This window comes from Canis aureus, chromosome 32, assembly GCF_053574225.1.
Source record: "Canis aureus isolate CA01 chromosome 32, VMU_Caureus_v.1.0, whole genome shotgun sequence".
Classification (NCBI taxonomy): Eukaryota; Metazoa; Chordata; class Mammalia; order Carnivora; family Canidae; genus Canis; species Canis aureus.
The window spans coordinates 19,024,019-19,047,675 of NC_135642.1; the positions used below are offsets into that span (position 1 = coordinate 19,024,019).

At 44.2% G+C, this 23,657-nt stretch overlaps 1 long non-coding RNA gene across 2 annotated transcripts; it reads right to left on the reverse strand.

The window, feature by feature from the left end:
• Positions 1-1,151: 1,151 nt before the first annotated feature.
• Positions 1,152-15,541, reverse strand: LOC144303164 (uncharacterized). 2 transcript variants are annotated; one of them, XR_013370217.1, is made up of 4 exons: positions 15,346-15,541; positions 12,770-13,069; positions 5,845-5,950; positions 1,152-3,924 (listed from the first exon to the last, which is right to left on the reverse strand). It is a non-coding gene; the product is annotated as an uncharacterized LOC144303164 (long non-coding RNA). The 2 variants fall into 2 exon arrangements; XR_013370218.1 differs by lacking the exon at positions 5,845-5,950.
• Positions 15,542-23,657: the final 8,116 nt, after the last annotated feature.

The following is a 23,657-nucleotide window of genomic DNA, read 5'->3' on the forward strand; positions in this document are numbered from 1 at the left end:
TACATATAAGGCAATATAGCCACATCAACTACTTTCTCACCTCTAAACACATCCTATGATGTCATGCTTCAGAGCCTTTATTCGGGCTATCACTTAGCCTGGAATGCCCTTCCCTCCTACCTCACATCATCCTCAAGAACCTCAGGTGAAGTGGACACTGCTAAGGTTTCATCCAGAGTCATCCAGATTCCAAACATTTTGTTTCTAATGTTCCACATCTGAAACAGCCTACAGAGGCCCACTCTCTGGATACTGGAACAAATCTGCCCATTAGTTCTTCCCAACCCTGTTCACCACGGCCCTTAGCCAATGACCAACTAATGTGAGACTATGAAAGTCCAGTCCCTTTGCCTGGAAGCAGGGGCAAACTCTGAAGTATAAATAATTCTCTGGAGTTACCCCATAGCATCAGGCTAAACTACTCTCCACGGAACTCGGCCGGAAATCTCATCCTTGCGTGGGTCTTCTCCTGATCCTCTATTCTTTTCTCTACACTCCCTTTTTAGGTCTTCCCAGGAACACTTCCTTAAGAAGTCACTTGTCAACTCACCTCCTTTTGAGGATCCCAAGCTAAGATGCCAGGTAAAAATTATCTCCCCAGCTTCCCTTGGCCAGTTCCCTTCTGCCCCTATAATCTACCACGGCATTAGTACAACAACAGCATACTTAACTGCTTTCCATATCTGTCTAGATGGTGAGTTTCTCGAAGGGAAGGTTTGTCTTGCTGTTGTTTATTTCCCCAGTGCTTAACACAATCCTTGAAAACCATTTTAAAAAAAATGTATGTGTTGTACAACTATCTACTATCTACAATATCCCTATAGCTATAGAAGAGAAAAATCATATAAAGTTACTGACTTCAAAGAGCTTCTGGGCTTCAAATTTCTCATATTTGAGAAGGCGATGATTATCTCTAAGTTTCCCCCAATCTATGATCTTATATTTGAGCAGGATGATGACAATTTCTCACAATCAGCTGTGCCATTTAGTGTTCCATATGCAAGAAAGGCTTGAACACCTGAATAGTCATCTTTTACCTCTGAATCAAGATATCTGATTATCCAGCAACAACTTATAAATTTTCAATTTTACAAATGTCTAAATATGACTTGGAGAGGTACAAAAATATTTTGAAAACTCAGACTCACAAATTCATTTATTAGTTTATTATCCAACAAATATTTATTGAATGAGTACTTTGCCCAAGGCATTGTAAGCAACAGGGTGATAAAACGGACTTGGATATACAACAGTTTAAATATATCAATTTACTGTTATGCTTTTATACACAGTAGCTCAATGCCTAACAAAATTGTGAGGTCACGAATATGCATTTTTTTCTAGGCCCCATAGTCAGATGGAGGGGCTCACACAAGATCACACAGTCAATAAATGAGGAGCTTGAGCCTATGAGGTCTCTGACCTTAGACATCTAGCCATTTCCACTCCACCACATTGCTTTCCTTTACAAAACATCCACAAGTATCAGCCTTTACCACATTTTCTCATTTGTTTTAGCTCGTAGAGCTAGAGGTCACCTTGAAATGTCTCAGAACATCACCCTTTAACATGGGCCTTTTAAATGATAAATGTTGAAAATACCTACTTAATAAGGTAAATACTGCTTGCATTCATTTAAGCTCTATTAAGTCTTCACAAATAATGTGATTTTATTCCTAAGTACAAGTGACACATTCTTTGTTGGGCATATGTACCAACTGAATAGAAATGTAGAAGCTTATGATAGATCACACCTGTAAATAAATTTATATCTTTATAGATGAATTCAGTTATAATAATAAGTCATACATAAGGATACATTTAGTTATAGAAATCTAAACATATGTTTATATGAGATGCCAACATATTTCTAGATAATGGTATCTGGCAAGAGCACAAAAAGCTTTAAAGCACTTGTTATTTATTCCCAGGAAACCAGGATCAGGTTCAGAGCATTCAGAGTAAGGTGGGGAAAAATGACATAAAACATAAGTAACACAAAAACACCAACACAATAAAAATAACCAATGAGATATCTAAATTAGAGTCAAGCAACATACATAGGGAATCACCCCTGTCAGCCCCTACAAAGTGATCTAAGTTTTAATCTATGTCAGAATAAAAACAAGAAAACCCTGACATTTGGGATATTGTATGAGGAGTGAAGGTATGAATACACAGAAGAGAGTCAGCTTTGTAAAGGAGGAGACCAAAATGTTTAAGGAAATAAGAACTAGGGCTTTTGCGATTAGTAGGTCAAGAAATTCAAATACTAAGTTTGCAAAGATGCCTCAATAGCAATGAAGTTGCCTGTTTGGTGACAAAGATCCAATTTCAGCACTATCACAGTTTAAGGCTTTCCAAAGTGAGGCACCTAACCCCTGACTGGATGGTCTGTATGCCATGAGTAGGACTGGTCCACCATGGGCCACTCTACAGAATGATGTGGACCTGATCCTCCACTGGAGAATACCCCAAATGTCCAACTCTTTAGGTCTTTTCTCATAGGTCAGTTTCCCTTGAGAAGGATTTTCTAATCTCCTATCTGGGGTATTGGGTAGAAGCCTAGCTTCCAGAAATCTGGAAGCCAATCAGGAAAAGGGGTTTGTGAAATCCTACCATACAGTATGCAAACTTTGATTTAAGCCACTGCTTCCACCAGTGTCTCTTCCCAGGCTTTGGCTATAGCTGGCATGTCTGGATCCAGAGCTTTGCTGGGTTATAGTCTGTAGAGTATACCTTCCTTAGGCAGTCTGCTGAGGTCCAAGAGGAGGAGTCATGTAGCTGAGCAGGGAGGTGGCCTCACTTCTTTCTTCTGTACTCAGTGGCAGTCGGCACTTCTACTTTTATTCTTTCTGGGATTCTGCAATGGGAACTGTCTTGCATCTTACTGGCTTCCCACTGCCCCCCCACACACACACACACCCACTGCTCCCACATCACCCTACCCCACCCTCAGACATTTGGGTTTCAGATTTCTCTGCTATGCCAGGTCATTTATTGCTCATCCATCCATGTTTCATCTTCCAAATTTTGTTTGAGATGCTCGCTCTCCTTTTCTTTCTCCTTGTAGGTTTATATCGTTCTTTATTCCTCTGCTTTTGTTTCTAGAGAGAAATAAACATATGTGTGCAATTCACCATGTTAAATCCAAAGTACAATGATTTAAGAAGCCTCGGTTGCAGATATGCAAAGAGAGATTTGAAATGTATAATCAAGTGAACCTGGCAAGATCATAAGCAGCAGCCACAAAAGCAGCTTTGAGTTCAAGGGGAGTTTTCATCATGATTATGCCAATTCACAGGGGCTCGCTGAAACACAAGCTTGGGGTAAAAGGTTTTCACATTCTGCTTGTGGCAGGACATGCAGGGGGTACAGCAGGTATGAATGGATTCAGGCCTAGGCACAGGTTCCTTCTTAGCTATGTGATATTGGGCAAGTTGCTGACCCCTTCCATGGCTTCTTTGGAAAAGAGATTTAATTGTATCTCCTTCACTGAGTAATGAAAATGAGATGAGATCGTGCACATGAAAGTGGGCAGCACAGTGCCAGGCACATAGGCACACATTCCGCAGCAAGCAAAGCTGATTCTTTCATAGCCCTTGGAACCAAATGTGGGCCTAGTGGGCATCCATTTGTCTCCGCTTACTGCTCTTTGCCCCAGTAGCAAAGGGCTTATAGGCAAGGAAAAATAGAGCAATCAATCACACGTGCTGTAACCTTCAAAGTCTGAAGAATAGCACCCCAGGCAACTCCCGCACCATCCAGCGAAGGGTGCTGGCTTCCTTTCTCATCCACGTCACACACCCGAGGGCTGCCTGGCTCTGCTTGCCACCATGGAGGGGGAGACTCAGCGGGACTTAGTTGGATGTTTTCTTAACTCTTCAAGCATGATCCTACCCCTGAGGATATGGGTCAAATGACCTGTGAGGAGAGGAGAAAGGCAAGGGAAAGGCATTCCATATTCATGTGACTCTTGACCCACTCAAAGGTCACTCTCCAAGCTACATCACCCCTTCCTGGGAACAGTTAGCACCTGACTCTGGAGGGAGTGGTTGGCCTCTTCCTTGTGATTTAATTAGTTGCCCACAGGGTGGTTGGCTGAAAGCCCACATTCCATACAATCTCATAACTGGAAGGAACCTTCAAGATCACCCATCCAGGGCTTAAGTCTCCTCTGTCACATCCTCAAGTCATCGTTTGCCATGTCTGGATCCCTCCAGCGATAGGACACTTAATAACTTTGAGGGGAAGCTATGCGATCTGTGGATAGCTCTGAGTACTTCGATGTTCTCATTTTAATCAGTTCATCCCTTCGCTATTTTTTTTTTTGAAACATTTCTAAAGTTTAGGAGTAGCAAAGAACTCTGGAGTCCATCCCTGCTCTCAAGAAGCTGGTGAGAGAGGAGATGAACAGATTCCCAAGAACTCTAGAAGTGAGAGGAATGTGATGAGGGCTACAGAAGGAAAGGCACAGGGTGCTCTGGGCCCACCTGTCTAGACACTGGTTCCCGACCACATTAGAGGAGCGGAGGACAGTTTAACCCCCCAGGGACAATTGGGAGGACAATGTCTCCAAATATCTGGAGACATTTGTTATTGTCACAGCTGAAGGAATGCTGCCAGCATCCAGTGGAAAGAAGCCAGCGATGCTAGCAGACATCTACCACAAAGAATTACTCTGCCCAAAATAGTGCCACTTAAAGAAACCTGATCTAGAGAATTTAAGGAAGGCCTCCTGTTCTAGAGAAGTGAAGTATAAGCCGTTAGCCAAAGGAGGAGTCAAAGTTATCCACCGAGAGTGTCCTAGCAAAGCAAAGAGAACTGCAGAGGCGATTCGGCATAGCCAGAAACTGGAGAAGGAAGGTAATTTGGGGACTGGATTTATGACTCGGCCTAGTTCTACCCACTGGGATCTCACAGCACAAGTTCATTCCTCCTTCCTCAGGAGGACCCTTCAAGTGTCTGAGGACAGCCATGCTGGTCTTATTAATTTTCTCTTCCAGAAACCTTTTGGTGTTTCTCCAACAGACATCTTTGTGACTCTCCCAATCACACTGACATTGTGTTTGCTTCTCCCCCTGATTCAGGGCCATGCCAACAACTAAGCCATCCTACCAGGTGTGAGAGTATGGACATGGAGACATGTGGGCCCATCATCCTTTCCAGAGGTACAGACAGGATCCTGAGGCTATTTCCCTACAGCTATTTTTTCTGGGTAGAAGGAATCAACTGCGTAGGCACATCACTCTTATCATACCTGTATGGAAAATGAACCCTGACTATGGTTGACCTTGAATGTTTCTGGCCCTGGTCTGAAAAACTTGGCGAGAAAAGTGTGTGTACAGAGTGAGCCGGCCAGATGCAGGTCTTCAAACCTAACTCCAGGGTCAGGAAGGAAGAGGAAGAGACAAAGGAGAGAAGGGAGGGATTTCTCCTTACACCAGGCCTGACCGTCAGCCTTCCCAATCAAGCGTGCACACCCACCTGGAGCAAACACCCCCAGGCTGCACAGCTCTGTCAATTGCTCTGTCAGCCCCTTTCCTGACCGAGGCCGGCCTCCACAGACTCAAGGTCAGGCAGCTTAGGGCAGGACACAGGAGTCAGTTTGGGTTACAGAAGTAGGGAGGGAAGCAGGGAGTAGACCACCAGGAAAAAGTTTCTCCTCCTGAGGTGGAGGAGACTAGGCTAGGCTCAGCCCTGGGGTATAAAAGGAAGTAGCATGCAAGACTGCTTGTGAAAAGTACCCAAGACCTAGGAGTCACAAGGTGGCTGTGTGGGACAATCTCTGCTCACACAGATAGGCCTAACATGTAATTACATCTGAGATCCAAGTTAACTTACCAATGGCCAATGTAGACTCATCACTGAAACCAGCAATTATTCTTTCTTCAAGTATTTTGAGTTGAATGTGTTTTGCTTTTTATTATTATTCTTATTATTCTTTAAGCTGTCAAGAGACAGAAATTATTGGTGGGGATATGTGTTCTACATTTGAACTGATGCATTCATTCATTAATTTTGAGTAGCCTCAGTTCACTAAGTCAGTTTAATTCAACAAATACTGATCGTCTCCAATGTGTCAGGCTCTGTGTTACCTTCTGGGATGGACAAAAAGGAATAGGAAGTGTATCCCCAAGGTGGAATATACCCTCATGTAGGATGGCTAAGTAAAACCATAGAGATACAATGTGCTAAAGACCACAGAGGAAAGAGAGAGTCTATTCTGAGAAGGGATATAAAAGATGTCATGGAAAAGGTAGCATGTGATCTGGGTCTTGGAGGAGGAGGAGGATTTTGATGGAAGAAGGGAATTTTGTATGTGGAAAGGAGAAAGATAAGGGGAGAAACAGAGGTTAAAAGGGGCAGGCTCTCTTTTTCCAGCTTGTTAGGTGGACGCAGCTTAAGCCAGAAGAGCTTCATCAAAGAGACATTGGTGTGTTTTCTTATAGCAGAGACTGTGCCTATCTCTCCATGGGCTCTGAGACCTTCCTGTGGTGACATCTGTTCCCCTACGAATCTCCAGTCTGGCTGGGATCATTTGTCAGGTTCCATTTCACCTTTTCTCGTGCAATCCTAGTGAAGATAAAGGCCTACTTCTGTGGTCTCCACCCTAACTGGCCATCTGATTCGCCTCAAGGACTTTTGAAATGTACGTGCTGGGACATATCCGGACTTATTAAAATGCTAGGCTATGGCCCAAGTAACTGAACTTAACAAGCTTCCCAGATTTTCCTGATGCCTATCAAGGATTCGGAACCACTGGCCTGATTGGAAGGCTGGTGTCCAGTGAAGATGCCTGTTCACCCATGGCAGTTCTACCCATGTCTACAGGGCCCAGTCACATTTGATGAACACATCTGGGCCTCATTCAACCTAAGGAGCAGACAAGGAAGCCGGTCATCTCTATGCTATTCCTGCTTCTCACTTTTCTCTATGAGCTTGGGCAAATCCCTAAATTCTTTCTCCCTTACTTTCCTCATCTGACAAATGGAGACTACTGTCATTCGCCATACATGGTATGAAAATGGAATAGGATAATGTTTGAAATGAGTGCATTCAAAAGCAAAGGCATCTATGCATATTTTGCTATAATGCCTTATCATTAACTCACCTGCTTCTAGCTCCTTGTGGGCAAGGAGGACTATCTCATTCCCCTAGAAGGAGCCTTCAGGCAGGGTTCTGTGCACAATAGTCCATGGCAGACACCTCAATAAATGAAAATCCACTGAGCTAAGGCTGTCCTCTGCCAAGACACTAAAATGTCCTCTTTGTCTGAGGGTAATAACTGCAGTTACTATTTAATTAAGAAAGACTTCTAAGGAAGAATAATCAATTTGCAAATTACACTGGGTAAAAAGCAGACAAGGAATTGCTCGACCATCATGGTAGTCGATGCATACTGAGTGAGGGGAGAGTTCCAGCACAGAGGCCTGCCCGCCTGCCCACTCTCTGCCTTTGCAGATTTACAGTCTCCAGAGTTCACCCAAAGTTGTCAGCTCAGGGAATTTTGATGCATTGGTATATTTCTTGGGTCAGGGGCCAAACCCACTGGGTAGAACACTGTCCCTTTATCAGTGAGAGAAATGATCAATCTGAAAAAGAATATATAATTCATGACCAAATAGAGCAAAGCATTAAATCAGGAAGCCGACACTAGCCCAATTTATGACATTGCTTTACTAAGTGTATTCCCCACTGTGTCATCCAACGGCCCATCTTGATCTAAAAACACCTGCTTTGGAGAATGGGGCTCTCTTCAGTGCTGGGGAGAAAGCAAATCGCCTCAATCAGCAGCCATTTCTGTTGATGGAAAACCTTGTGGCCCCACGCCAACAACATATAAAAGTAAATAAAAATTGAAGTGCAGGTCTGAAAGAAACAGCGACACGGTATGGCTACATTAAAATATTTATGCCCTCAGACTTTTAGACATCCATTATCTACAGTATGTTAATAAGAATGCTAAACTGACCTTGGCTGGGACACAAAACTTCCAGTGCCCTGCAAAACAACTCTGTCCTCCCACATGCCTTCGGTTCTGGAGAAATACACGAGGGAGAAGGTGAACAGAAAAACTCCCCCTGGGGCTCCTGGGTGCCAACTCGTGATGGGGGTGAGTCCCGGGTGTCGGCCAATAATGAGCGGGGTGACACTGGGGGGTGGCTTGGCCTTCCTGGCCCTCCGTCTCCTCTATAAAAGGGTCGCAGAAGAGCAGCGAGTCCCAAACCTGGCTAATTGCTTTCAGATTTGAAATGAGATGTTTGAACACACAGATTGTCAGATCCCACCCAGACTTAGCATCAGAAGTGGGAAGGCGGCCCCACTCCTCACCCCCCGCAACCCCACCCATTCCAGAAAGTCCAAGAATGAAGGGAATCCTGGCACTGAACTCTGAACCACCCTACCTGTAATGGCCTGTGGCTAAGTCCTACTCGGTGACATTTCTAGCTCACCTGAGAAAACCTTCAATTGCTTCTCATTGCCTACGGAATCGGTGGCTCTGGATTTGATTCAGTCGTGGTGGTCTGGGTGCCACCTACTCTCCTGGCTCATTCCCTCACCACCAGTTGTGCTCTTACAACTTACTCCCAACACGAGTCACTTTACTTCAGACCTCCACACACTCACAGAAGCAATCTGCATCTCCCAAAATGCTTCCCCCATCCCTCAAAATCCCAAGTCCCTTCTTCAAGACCCAGCTTTAGCGTTTATTTCCATGATTGCTCGTCTTCTCCATGGCATTGTTGTGGGGTGTGCCTGGCTGTCTGTCCCACCAGACTTTGAGTTCTCCTCCTTGCCTCTCTTGTGATACTCCTGTCTGGGGGTGCACAGTTGTGTGCAAAGGAGCTTGGGGTCAGCATTGTGCGTAGGGCGACAATGTTCTTTTTTAGGTTGGGGGACATTTTTAATATTTAAACAAAGAGAGCCAAGTGCAAGAGGTACATGAAGTTTTAAACTGAGACAGAAGCCCTCAAACAAACATTAAGAGAGATTCTGACAAGTTATGCTGCCCAGCCAGCAGCAGCATCCCAAGCCAAGGGATTGGCATTGGCATTGGCTCCTCTGCACTCAATCTGCACTCAGTCCCCTGGAACCTAGACCTATGTCATGGGAAATTGCAAACAGCACTAATGGGTCTGAAAATAGTCATCGGTCACCTTTCTTCCCTTCTTCTTCTTCAGCACTATTTCTGGCACATGGGAGATGGCTCAGTACATTCGTATCCAATCACTAATTGGATGAAAAAAATGGACATATGCATTAGGAATAGTGATGTCTATGTAAAAAAAAAGTTTCTTCACACCAAGTCCCCCCAAAATGTCAAGATTTCATCATCTTTCTAATGCCAACCTCTCTTTAATACAATAAAAGTAATATACATAGTCCCTGCAGGCCACTTGGCACTAAATAACAATGTGAAGCTTCCATGGGCTGGGATGGGGTGGGATTCTGTTAAGACTCGTTCAGATGAGAAGAAAGGCAAACTGCCCACAGTGGCTCCCACCCTCACAAGCCCTAAAGGACCTCCAGGGTCACAGAGACCATTCAGCCAGGATTGAGCCCCACCGACTGCCTGAGGGGAGAATGGCTACTGAGCTGTAACCAAAAACTAGAAGGGCTCGTAGCAACCCTGGGCTACTAAACTTGCTCAGTCACGGGTGAAAGTGAGTGAGGAGAGATGGGGCATAGGGGAGGATTGTGTAAGGCTGACATAGCCACATTCCAGAAGAGTGGAAATTCAGAGCCCAAGAACCAAATACCAAGGTCTCTTTCCCCGCGCCCCCATTTGCAGACATGGTCGTGCACCTGCAGGCTTGAAAAAGAAACCGAAAACTCAACCCAGGGGTTGAATGACCCCTCACAGTTAAGCTCTAAGGCAAAAATGCTTCAGGTGGAAACCCAATGGGACAAACCAAGCTTAGAGCAGCATTCACAAGCAGAAGGAATAAAATTAAACAAAGGCCTTCCCGCTGCTTTCTCCCTGCTGCCTACGCACTCTGCCTCCTCCAACCCTGACCCTTGCTTTTATTTCTGGCCTTCCTGGCCCACTCGGGCAGCCCTCTGGCTCCCTCTCTCTCTCCCTCCCCTCACCAGCAAATCTTCTCCAAAGCCTTGCCTCCTGGATGTCCCTCAGCGTCACCACCCCTGCCCTCCATGGCCAGCACCTAGTCCGCGGCAGCTACTCTGTCTCTCCTACACTGAGATAATAGCCTACCTGGGGTCCCCACACCGGACGGGTACCCCCCCCGCCATCCTTCTCCAACGTGCAGAACGAGATCCTGTGCTTAAAATTCTTTTGTCTTCTCATGGTCCAGAGGCTTCAAGTCTAAAGTCCTGACCCTAATGGCCTCTTCCTCCCCAGTCCCATCGCATCTTTGCTATTTCTCAGCCTCTAATCTTCAGATACTGCCTTCTTTCAGGCCACCGGAGTGGGAAGCCTTGCTGTGTAGCATGTCCTCGGCCTTGGAAGCTCTCCCAGGCCCATTTTGCTTGTTATCCTCCTCTCCTCCTTCAGCTCTTCCCTGATCTCTCCCTCGAGGCCTAAATCCCTCCTTCCCAGCACTTGCCACAGGCATATATGCCCATCACAGGGATAACTTACATCCGTGCATTTCTTTCACAATACATTGAAAACTCCATGAAAGCAAAGATTATGTGGTTTTGCTCACCATTTTGTCACCAGTATGTGGAACTTTTCCATGGTAGACACTCAATAAACATTTGTGGGATGAATGAACGAGTGAATGATGGAACGAGCAAGCTGCAAGAATCCATGGGCAGCTGTTAACACAGCTCACCAGGAGGTGAGGCCATGGGCATGTCACCTTTCTTTATAAGGTGACATCAGGTCATGTGACAAAGGAGGAAAGGTGGCCTCAGCCTGGCCACAGCTACTGAGGCTGGGGCTTATGACTATGTAGACCTTCACACAAGAGTGACCCCTGATGCCAAAACTCCTGCTTTCCACCAATCTATCCTTCAGCCACATGTACCCAGCAAATTTTATTGTTTGTCCCAGATATACCAACTATAGATCTCAATTCTCCCGAGCCCAAGTTTTAGGCAGCCAGAACTGCTTCCAAGTGAGTCAGATGCTAGAAGCAGTGGGACTCTTTCTTTAAGGAGCTCATAGATACAGTCCCCTTCCAGTATAGATATAGATTCAGATACAGATGTGGATATAGATAACAGAGAGGCAACACTGAGGAAGAGGGAGAAGGAATTAACAGGATGTTAACTCCTCATGAGTTCTAGAATCTATATACCTTGCATAACACTTAGGTCTCTACTTATCTCAGTATCAGTTAAACTGGATCGACACATAAGACCTAAGGAGAAGCTAGAATTATACTCAAGTCAACTGAAACAATGAAGCAACTGTTGTTTGTCAAGCTCCGGGCACGGTGTCACCTGTCCCCTAGCTGTTCTCGCTCCCTCTGTGATGTGAATGAATGAGTCAATGTCTGAGTTTCATGAGGCCCTTAGACTAATTGCAATGGTCAGCGCTAGAATATTATCATAACAGGATTTTAGGATTGGAGAGATTTGAGAAGGGCGTTGTCCAGCTGAGTGGAAATTTCTTCCTCAAGGAACCTTCTCTTCCTCCTCCTCCTCAAACAATGGCACCATTGGAAAGGCTGACATGAAGCCCTGAGGTTTTGCCATCCTCCGAAATTATAAAACCAAGTGTCATATGAAATCTATGGGCCAAATCTCCAAAATCAAAATATACCTTCCAACTCCCAGCAGCCCAAAGGGTAAAGAATTTTTTTCCCCTAGGCGTAAAGACTCTTGATGATAATCTTTCTTTCCACTTATGTATCACCCCACAATCATATCCGTTCATTTGAAATCCCAACCATGCTTACTATCCCCCACTTCACAAAGCAGGAGATTAAGACTTGTAAAGGCTAAATCTCTTGCCCAAGGTCATCTGGCTAATTAGTAGGACAGCCAGGATTCAAGCCCAATTCTTCCGATTTCAGAACCAGGGCCCTTTCCACAACACTCTGCTTCCAATAGGAGAGAATCATGCTCAAATTATTGATATTATTAAATTAAGACCTTGTAACAGATGCCGTAAAATTTTAGTACTAAGAAAAATAATAGCCTTGTGTCCCAAAGGTAGTGCCAATTCCCCTGCAAAGCAAAAATATTAGTGGTGTCCCACTGGCTGAAATATGCTTGCCAGGTGGCACTAGCCAAAAAAGGAGACAACATATTAGCCATGCATCGTAAGTATTGAAAGATGTCAACGTTCTTCAGGTGAACGAAAACTCCTGGTCGTATATGGACAGATTTTTCCAGACAGCAAGACATCATCCTAAATGCCAACTCTATCTCACTTAAAATGCTGAGCCAGGAGTTCCTATAAGCTGCCAGTCAAATGAAGTCTGTGCCTGCCTTGTGTACTTGAACTGACAAACCACTCTGGGTCCTAAAGAAGAAGCAGAAGGAAGGGAAAAGTATCCTTGACTGGCTAACATAACAGATTTAAAACAGATTTCAAAACATTTGAATCTGCATTCAAAACAGATTTAAAAGGAATTTAAGCCAAGTCATAGAAAAGCTCACACTTTAAAGAAAACAAGTGTTTTAGTTCAGGTCCAGGGGACTTTTAAACTGCACTACTTAGGCTCAAAAGATGACACTCATACTATTGTGGTCGTGAAAATAAATAAATTGACTACCAGGAGGAATGAAGGAACAGTGCCGCTGAAATCTTTATGAGTAATCTGAAATGAAATGTTTTCAAGCAACTCACTTCTCAACCAAGGCTCTGCAGATGCTCCACAGATGACACCTTTCTCATCATAAACATGATGAAAAGCACGCAGCGGAGGTATTCAGAGCCAAAGATTACCAGAGATCACCTTCATTAGAAGTACAGCACAGACCTCAGGCTCCATCCTGGGATATTACACTTCTTGTCTCTTCACGGCCACTTGGTCGAAGAAGCCGTTGTGGATCTTAAAGGTGATGAGTATTAAATCAGCAATCAGAACTCAGTGAGGTTCCGACACACGTAACTCGGTGCAGAGCCTGTGCAGAAAGACCATGTAGGCTTCCCCAGCAGGACAGAATGTGGACGACAGGAAGAGAAAACAGATGGCTCACATGATTATATTCAAATACATTAGCACTTTACAGTTGTCACACATTTGTCCTCCCCACATGTTGTGCGTTGGTAAAATAGGCATTTCCTACATCTTCTCCCTTTTGCAAATAACACAAGCAGGGCTCTGGGCAGGTGAACTGATTTGCCTGAGGTCATACAAATGGACAATATTAGAGTCAGGACTTGAACTCAGCTCTTCTAGCTCCACATTCCATTTGTTTCCAGAATACAGGGGTGTCTCACTGGCTCAGTCAGTAAAGCATACGACTCTTGATCTCAGGGTCTCGAGTTCAAGCCCCGTGGTGAAGGTAAGAGTTAACTTAATAAAAAAAGAAAGTACAAAGTACAAAAGTGCATTTCCACCCGACCGGCCTCTATCCTCTAAGCAGGATGACTAAGAGTAAACCAATTTTCCAAGAAGAAAGAATTGGTAGGAAGGTAAGCTGGGATTCTTTCCTGCACTGTAACCAGAATATTCACATCTCTGCCCCACACAGACCATGGGCTGAGTTAGGAAGCATCATAGGAATTTATAAAGTGTGGGGATCCCTGGGTGGCGCAGCAATTTGGCGCCTGCCTTTGGCCCAGGGCGCGATCCTGGAGACCCGGGATTGAATCCCACGTCGGGCTCCCGGTGCATGGAGCCTGCTTCTCCCTCTGCCTGTGTCTCTGCCTCTCTCTCTCTGTGTGACTATCATAAATAATAAATAAAAATTTAAAAAAAAAGAATTTATAAAGTGTGAAGATATGCATTTTTTAAAACTAAGACTGCCAACATCTACTACCACACCATTACAGAATATTCCAAGGCCTTTCACTAATCTAGCCTGTTGACATAGTCCAAATCACTATGCAGTAGGAAGTAATAAAAGTGCACTCCTTGAAGGCACACTGTAATTTCTGGCCAGTCTCTGGCCTGGTTCATGTAAATAATGAGAGTCAGGTGGTAGGCAATAGTATCTCACACTAGACAGTGCTTACAGTTTACAAACTGCTTCCACACGCATGATCTTATTTGATCACTATGACAGTACTGTTGTTGGATATTATTATTAGTGTCGGCAAGCCCTCTTGCCCAACCAAAGACCTCAACAGTTAGAACCAGAAATAGACAAGACCACTTACCTCATGCTCTAACTAAAACCCATTGTGCTCATTTCTTATTGCACTTTATTGAGACATTGATGAAGGCATTTTGCAATGACTTGGAACATCCCGAGACACCGGACCGGGAAAGCGCTGATAGCCTAGAAGAACCACACTCCACACACACCCTTCCCTGCCCCTGATAGTGGGCTCAACACCTACCAACCCTCACCCACGATCACACCCTCTCCACCTGTTCTTGCACCTGAACCTCTCCTATAAGACTCTAGGTGTCCATCTTGCTGGAAGGGAGGTCAGTTGTTAAGGCTTGAGCCCACCACCTCGCTTGGCTGCAGACACCCGAAATAAATTTCTCCATTTCTCTTTTCCAACCCCTCCCCCACCATGTCCTGAATTACTGGCTTTGCTTATGATAAGTTTGTCTGAGTTTGCTCAGCAACAGTGCTGGCAAACCCCATCAGGAGCCATGCTTTCAACTTGCCCCGCCTCCTTGGGTTCCCAAGATGGCTGGGGCAGTACCAGGGCTCACCTCTTCATTTCCTGAGTATAGCAATCTAAGATACTGATCTGTGATAGATGGGAGACATCAATGAATGTGTAGACTTCAGATAATTGACGTTCAAGAATACTACATGATTTACCCATGTTTACACAACTAGGAAATATCAGGGCCCAGGATTCCTTCAGACCCCCCCCACCCCCACCCCGCCAGAGCAGTATCACTGAAGGTACCTGTGGGTTAAACTTAGCCTTCCATCTGTCATTGACCAAATCGGGAGGATGCCTGACTGGACCTACCTTTCCTGCGTGGCTCTGTCCCCTTTTTCACTCACACACATTGCTTTTCTTTAATTTTTTTCAATCCTCTTCTTTTGTCCTCAATCCAAGCTTGCGTGCCCTCCACACAACCTTCCTCACCTCCTGAAAAGACTTTTCCAAACCCTGACTGTCCTCTTCAATGGCCTCCCTGATTCAGAAGAAGCCAGATGCTGGCCCGAACATGGGTACCCACAAATGTGAGAAACAAGTGAGAACAGAAATAGTGAGCCAAACAGGCAAAGGTTATCTATCTTCCTCCAGCCGTGGTGTTTTAAGGGTTGGAGCTGAGGTCTCACCTCTGATATTGTCAGCTGGAGTCATTGCCTGGAGGCCTGCTCAGTGAGATTTCCCTGTAGCACGTTCTCCCCTACTACTGCTTTCTTGTCTTTGTCCTCAAGATCCAAGGACTCTCTGAGAGAGGTGACCCAGCCTGTAGGAGTGAGGCAGGAGCCCTCAGTGCTGGGAGAGCACCTCTCGCTGCCAACAGCTACATGACTTTTCCGAGGACACACTGTGCTCTGAGAAATGAACCCCCACGGAGGGGGGTGGGAAGAGTAGAGACTGGAAGGCTGTATTGGAAAAAAATCTCTCACGGTCAGCCTGGTGTGTTCGCACACACTCTGGCCATGTGCTGAACACAGCACCTTTCAGCTGGAAAGCTACATACACAGTATTTCTTTTTCCAAAGCTCAAGAAACACAGAAAGACTAGGGTGCATCTAACATCATACCAGGAAATGGTTGCCAGCCCCTAAGTGGGATTTTTAAGGTGAAGACAATTGGTCACAGATATTTCCAATTTAGAAGTTTGTGGATGGCCTTTATCCAGCCTTTTATTGCTTCTAGGAGTCATTTGATGGGAAATAAAGTGACTATAAATTAGTGCCTACTAATTCTCTGTAATAGAACAGAGGTCAATTTGTCTTTTGAAAAAAAGCACAGGCTCAGAGAACAAATGAATCAGTTCTCAGGGGCCCCAGTGGCTTTCTGAGGTTGGGGATGGGTAAGGTAGCTGCTCTGAATCTTGGTTTGAGGTGGAAAAGGTCACAAAATCCTATGACAAAGAGAAAGTACACCTGAAACTGATATAACCTTGTTATCATCTAAACTTCGATTAACATTTTTTTAAAGATTTTCTTTATTTGAGAGAGAGAGAGCTTGAGATGGGGAGGGAATAGAGAAGGAGGGAGAAGCAGACTCCCACTGAGTGGGGAGCCCGACAAGGGGCTCGATCCCAGGACTCCAGGATCATGACCTGAGCCAAAGGCAGACACTTAACGGACTGAGCCACCTAGGCACACCTAACTTTTTTTTTTTTTTACAAAATTAAAACAAAAATCCTAGAACCTCTATAAAGAAAGAAAAATAGAATGGGGATTGTAAAACTTGAAGAGAGAGAGAGAGAAAAAAGATGAAGCCATGCAGGTAAATTTACGCAGTCACCAGGGCTAGAGGCTGTTTGGCCTAACTCAGCAGAGAGAAGAGTGGTAATACTCTGGATATTGCAAACAAAAGAAACAGTGACAAAACTCTGTTTCTGCCTTTAATCATGGGTGTAGGGGAATCCAAGTGAGTGATGGCTTGTGGAGACCACAAAAAAAAAAGCTGCATCCACATGCTCTTTGAGGACAATGAGACACCCAGCCCTACGGTGCATTCATCCTTCAGCTTGTGCTTTTCATGCCTTTTCACTAATGTCCTGCAGAGAAATGCTCAAGTCCTGCCTCCGACTATACAGCAGGCTCCCCGAGCAGCAGAAAGGGCTCCACACGGCTACGGGCCAGGTTTTGCAACATACCCACTCCCTTCCCCACTTCCTGGCATCCCAGCCTGTACACCTGAGTCAAAGCCTTCAACCTTGAGCACCAGACCCTGGTTATGGCTCCCAGTTGGGGATGCAAGTCTAGCAAGGCTGTCCCTACCCTCCCTCTCCAACCTCATCTAGTCAAGTCCAATCCATGTCTCCTAAAATGCCTTCAAACCCATCTCGTTGCCAGCCACCATAGAGGCCCCTGCATATTTCTATTTCTGTGCCTGTACTCATTTCATTCTCTCTACCCCAAATATTCTTCTCCTTCATATTTGCATATTCAAAACCTTTATCTGTTCTTTACAAGTCTGTTTGCACGTACCTGGCTCCATTCCCCAGTTGGTTCTCATCCTCCAAAACTGTGAAGAGGACAAAGTCATTTGGGGTTTAGTGGCAAAACAAGCTATGGAGGTCATAATAATTCCTGTTTATTGAGCACTTACCACATGCCAGGAGCTCTGCCAAGAATTTCAGGCACATTATTTTAGCTGATCCTCACAGCAGCTCTAGCACATATCAATCCCACTGTATAGATGAGGAGGCTGAAACTCAGACCTGTTTAAACCTTCCCTTAGGATGCCGAGGTCACAGAGGCCATGGGGGTGGGCCCTAACCCTGGAGCATCAGTGTCCTAAGAAGAAGAGAAGTTGGGGGCACAGGCTTTTAAGGAGGAAGGACCACACACTGGACGAAGACAGCCATCCATGAGCTGGGGAGAGATGCTGCAGGAGACCCTGTTGACACCTCGATCTTGGACTTCCATCCCACAGACACGGAGGAAATAAGTTTGTGCTCTTTCTATTATTGAAGTCACTGGGCTGTGGTACTTTGGTATGACAGGCCTAGAAACCGGACCAGGCTATACCAAATGAATCCCTTCATTTACAAAGTGCTTCTTAGGGATACCTGGGTGGCTCAGTGGTTGAGCATCTGCCTTTGGCTCAGGTCATGATCCCAGGGTACTGGGATTGAGTCCTGCATCAGGCTCCCCACAGGGAGCCAGCTTCTTTTGTCTGTCTATGCTTCTGTGTGTGTGTGTGTGTGTCTAATGAATACATAAAATCTAAAAAAAAAAAAAAAAAAAAAAACCCTGTTTCTTAGTGACTCAAGCCTTCCACTTTATCCTATTTAATCCTAACAATTACTCTAATTTCCACCCCCCTCCCTTTTTCTTTCTGATGAGAAAACAGACTTAGAGGTGCATCCGTTCATACCATGAATTTGAGACCAAGCTAGAATTCAAGGCCAGGCTTCCCAATCCCTACTTCTGTGCTCTGACTACCCGGCCTTGAGGCCTTTGGGCTATCAATTCGAAGTAAAAAAAACAAGATTGCAATAATACTTTAAATATGAAAGAAATTAAGCTATTTAAAATATACTCACATAAACAACAGATTGGATCAGTATACCCCTCAGGTTGGGGCGAAAAGGACCTATGCCCTGTACCTTACACTTTACTGGACCCCACATGAATTAGAGAAAACACAGACAAAAGATAAATATGTTAAAGAGCTTCACAGACACCCTTGTTACTCAAGATCTGGCACCTAGCACTGACACAGTCTGACCCAGGACTTCAAACATCTGCTCTGGTAACTAACACTGTTCAGGTCCCAGACAAATGCCACTTTGCACCTCCTGCCCTAAGTCCTCATTTTGCAATGTATACAGATATCGAATCATTATGTTGTGTATTTGAAACCTATAAGTGATATGCTGATTATATCTCAATTTAAAAAGAAAAACAAAAAGCAAGTGAACCTGAATGTCATGAAGGTTTATGGATTTTGCCACTTGTCCAGCACTTGGAGTCAGGCACAACTTCTGGGCGTGGAGAGGATTTGTGCTTAGCTAAGAGAAAAGACTAATTAACTTGTCAAATCCTTTCTCTAAGCATGAACAGTGGAATTGTGCATAATGAAGTACTATTTCCCAGTAGCACTGAGAGTGCTTTTTCTGCTCCTCTCCACATTCCAGTTTGTAGTTCTGCATGGACTCGTGAATTAGGTATTCACAACAGTTGCACATGGCAACCGAGGAATGTTTTGCAATATTAAATAATGCATATAGCTTTTAAATATATATATCTATATATCATGCTTGAAGTATGATACTGAGATTTTACATTAGCACCTTGAGGAATATTGAATGCTAGAATTGCAAATTTATTTTGAGAAACATCTAATAAGATTTAGCTAACTGTTCAAAAATTAAAATTAAAATTGTTAGTTTTATTTCTGATTTTATTAAAACATTTTGAAAATATACATAAAAAATAATTTTAATTTTATATTTTGACTTTGATGTTTATTTATCTTCTTATGAAAATATATTTAAATATATTTAAAATACATCTTGAATACAACTACAGTTTTAATCCTTCAGATGATCACTATGAATAGAACTCAAATTATGTGAAAAATCACATAATTAGGGATTTTTGCTCAAGTTAAGTGAAGAGAATAAATTTAATGGAATAAATATATGGTAATTTATGAATTATGTATGTCTTCATTTTATTCTCATGCAAATGTCACCAACTCATCAAGAGAGTTCTCAGATGTGTGCATTAATAATTAAATTCAGCCGTCTTTGGTATTTTGCCGATTTTCCATCATTAAAAACATAAAGCTTTATATATTTGGTATTGCCATGATGAGGGCACATTTATCAAGGTAGGAAGATAGAACTTATTTTACAGAACAGTTTGTTAGCTTGATTTATAATTTTTAAATACTTAGGCGTACGGTTTATGGGCCTCCATTCACACTGTTGCTCTGGGCCTCACAAATGTTAGGGTAAGCGTGCATTTTATAGCCTCCCAAAGCTTTCTCTTTGATGATATTGCTGCAATTGGGAGCACCTCCCTTGTATCGGGCCCTGTGCTCTCGGTGTGGTTGGACAGATGCCTAATACCCAGGCCCTGCCCTCGTGAGGCTTAAGATGTGGCAGGCGTGGCGGGAGACTGGCACATGATAAAAGTAACCACAACAGGAAAGGGGTGCACAGTAACTGGGTTGACCAGCAAAGGTGTCCCACAGCAGGTGAAACCTGAGTGAGGTTCTAAGGGGCAGAACAGCCTTTACAAGGGGAGAGAATGCATGTGAAGGAAGGAGACACAAAGGCTCTCACAGGATCTCAAGCAGCACATGCCCCAGGAAAGCCATGGCTACCGTAGACCATGCTGAGGCGCCTCTTGTGGATTCTCCAGGGATGATGGGAGCCTCTGAAGGTTTTTCAAGAAGGGAATAAAATGAACATACTTGAAGTTATAAAATAACATGAGTGGCGTTCAGTGGAAAATTGATTATGGAGAGAAGAGGTTGGAAGCAGAAAGAAAAATTAGGTATGGACAGTAATCCAGAGAAGAGCGGAAGGGCCCAGAAAGAGGATGGACTTAATGATTCTTGGCCAGAGCAAGAGAATATTGAGCGAGGAGCATGACTTGAGTGCTTCTGAATATAGCCTTTGTTTGGGGGTTTCATGAAGAAACAAACTAAGAAACGATGAGGGAAAAATGAAAAATGAAAATATATTCCATAATACATTGATTTTTTTTTTTTTTTGAAGTGTGCTGATGATGGAGACAAACGTTTCCATTTCTGGTGAAGGCTTGAGTGGGCCGAAGTGAGCTGTTCATGTGGGCAAACTTGACTTTTTAGTCACCAAGCAAGACTCTTTAAAAAGAAAGGGACGGGGATCCCTGGGTGGCGCAGCGGTTTGGTGCCTGCCTTTGGACCAGGGCGCGATCCTGGAGACCCGGGATCGAGTCCCACGTCGGGCTCCCGGTGCATGGAGCCTGCTTCTCCCTCTGCCTGTGTCTCTGCCTCTCTCTCTCTCTCTCTGTGACTATCATAAATAAATAAAAATTAAAAAAAAAAAAAAAGAAAGGGATGTAAAACAACCCTCCAGCCCACAGGCCACTTACACGCTGCCACCTCCTCTTGTCTCCTTGACTGCCTCCCAGGCTGCTGGGCCCTACCACTAACAGCAGGTACAGTTCCCCTGAAAAAAACGAAATTTAGAGTGCAGTCATGCTACCACTGACATGCCTGTAAGATTAGAACTAGGTGCTGGGGAGGAGAAAGGAATGAAGGAGAGAGAGACAAAGAAGAGGAAGAGAAGGAAAGAAAGGACCACGAGAGGATGAGAGCAGGAAAGTGACAGTGATGACATATCTGGGACACACCATGAAGGTTATTCATTATTTATCTGAAATTCACTTTTCCCTGGGTGCCTCATATTCTATGCAGCAATCCCAAATATATTCCTGACAAAAGGCTGATTAATCATTTTCCACATATCATCTCATTTAAGCTCTACAAAACTCCTGCCCTTCATTTCTAGATAGGGAAACTGAGACTCCAAGCTGCAAAAAGACTGCCCCAAATTCACCTCGCTGGTGAGGAATGGAGCCAGGCTAAGACCCCAGGCAGGGCGTAGGCCCTGGATCCCTAGAAAAAGAAAGAAAACAAGCAAGGAAAGCAAGTCCCCCTTGGGATATGTTGAAATAATTTAACAGAAGCTTTAGCTCAAAGAAAGAGAAAGCAATTAGCAAGACCCATGGTCTCTGAAGATTGTCAACAACTACCTCATTGTTGGTGAGGAACTTCCTTTGGGGAGCTGTGTTTAAATTGTAATCCCAGATCTTTGACCGAGGAGACCCCTTCTCTACCTCCTGTTGGTGCAGTAAATTAAAAATCTTTCTATATTCTGAGAAGGGAAATGAAGCTTTTCTGGTAAATTTCATAAAAATGTGCCCTGGAGATGAAAAATTGCATTCAAACCACAGCCATCTATGTTAATTATGAGGAAGGATGGTGCGATGAGGGAAAAAAATATGAATTATGAAATATTTCTGGGTGCTGCATGCTGGGAGAGACTCTGATGAACCAGAACATAGGTGTGAGGCTGCGGGGCTGGGCTGCTGCTGGTGGGCAGTGGGCAGGTGGCAGGCAGCCAGCATGCTGAGCTTGGGCGACAAGGCCCCTGAGCACAATTTATGAGGAATAAAGGACAAGCAGTGGTTAGTCTGGAAATAAACAGGTAAGGGGAAATACAACAGCCCCCAGATTACATAAAATGCTATCAGTTCTAATTTCTAATGCCTAAAATTCTGTTACTGTGAAGGATAGACCCAGGATGATAAGTAAAGTTTTATAGGGGTAGGTTTCTACTCTGTATGGAAGATCATCTTCTAGAAACCAGAGTGGTCTAATGGTAGGATGGGTGATCCCTGGAAATAGTTCTATTGTCTTTTTTGCAAGCCTTCAAGCTACATCTGGATGCCAGGCCATCCGGGATGTTACAGGGAAGGTTTCTGAGTTGAGTGAACAGCTCGGCCAGGTACACACTTGTGTATATACACCCTCACACAAATATGCCTGTATTTAAGAGATTACGCTCTGATTGCAAATAAAACCCAAAAGAGGTGAAGTTATGTCTCAAGTCTGTCATTTTGGCACTCCAAACTCATAGGGATTTGGCACATTCACAGGTCCCCCAAGGATGATGGTGACAATAATTCTGCGACTCTCTATTCCAGACTTTAAATATATCTACTTGCAGATAATACATCATGGGCTCTCTGATATATAATCAAGATTGCCTGCTCACACTCTAATGAAACACACACACACACACACACACACACACACACTTTTTCTCATCCTTAAAGAGAAAGAAAGAGCCATCCAGGTTTTCACCTTTATGAGAACAATTAGATTTTCTTCCAATCCTAGAAACCTCATTTTTGATCTGAGCATCCCATGACCAAGAAAGGATCCTCTCTCTGCGTGCTTATGGCAAACCACAAAACATCAGCCAACAGGACCACACATGCCTATATTAAATTCTCCTTCCATTAGTGGCGGGATCTATAGCACTCTCCTTGAAGGAAGAAAAAATATTAAAATGCTTCATTTCTTTCCCAGGATATATAAATTAGTATAGTTATTCTCTCAGAATCAAAACATGTTTAGATGGATTCAGGACACTCCATTTGAAATATCCGTTACCCTCAAATCAAATTTTCACTGCCGTTGAGTGGCAAGGGGCGATGCCCTGGGATCAGCGAGCTGCTAAGATTCCTTCTGCTCGAGTGTTTAATTTCATTTTACTTTCCACAAATAAGCATGCTTGGAGCCGCTGCCTTTCCTTCCTCTAGAGTAATCGAAAAATTTAATTCACATTAAGCCAGAGAGGATGGTGTTTCTCCCTAAGGTCACTCAAGGCAAACATTTTAAAGCTCTAACAGCCCATCAGTCAGAGATGCATGCCTCATCCTGTCCTGATGAGGTGCCTCCTGGAGCCAAACAAAGCCTTCTGCCCAGCTCACGCCATCCTCCGCACCCCACCCACTCGGCCCCCGGCTGAAGGTCACCCAGAGAGGCCAGTAGGTACATCTCTAGATTCAGTGCCCACTCTGATCCCTAAGATGCCTACTGTATACATCCCAGGCACCCGCTCCATTTGGAGATGCAGGAGTTTCTAGGCTTCATTTCTGCTTAAAAGATTAATGCGTGTGGGGACCAAAAGCCTCTTTGCTGCTGCAATTTGAACTGCAAGCAGCTTACCCGAGAATGAGTATTTCCAGGGCTAGGTTATGCTTCAAATCTTATCATCCCTTCCTTAAAAGCTAATAACATTTTGCACTTCTACGATGCCTTTCATCAGCCATAGGTGATACACCACACATTGCTTTAAGTCAGAGATGAGTAAATCATTAATTGATCATAATGCCCCAAATAAGCACCTTCAGATTGTCATGCATAAGGATTCAATCAAGCACAATGGCATC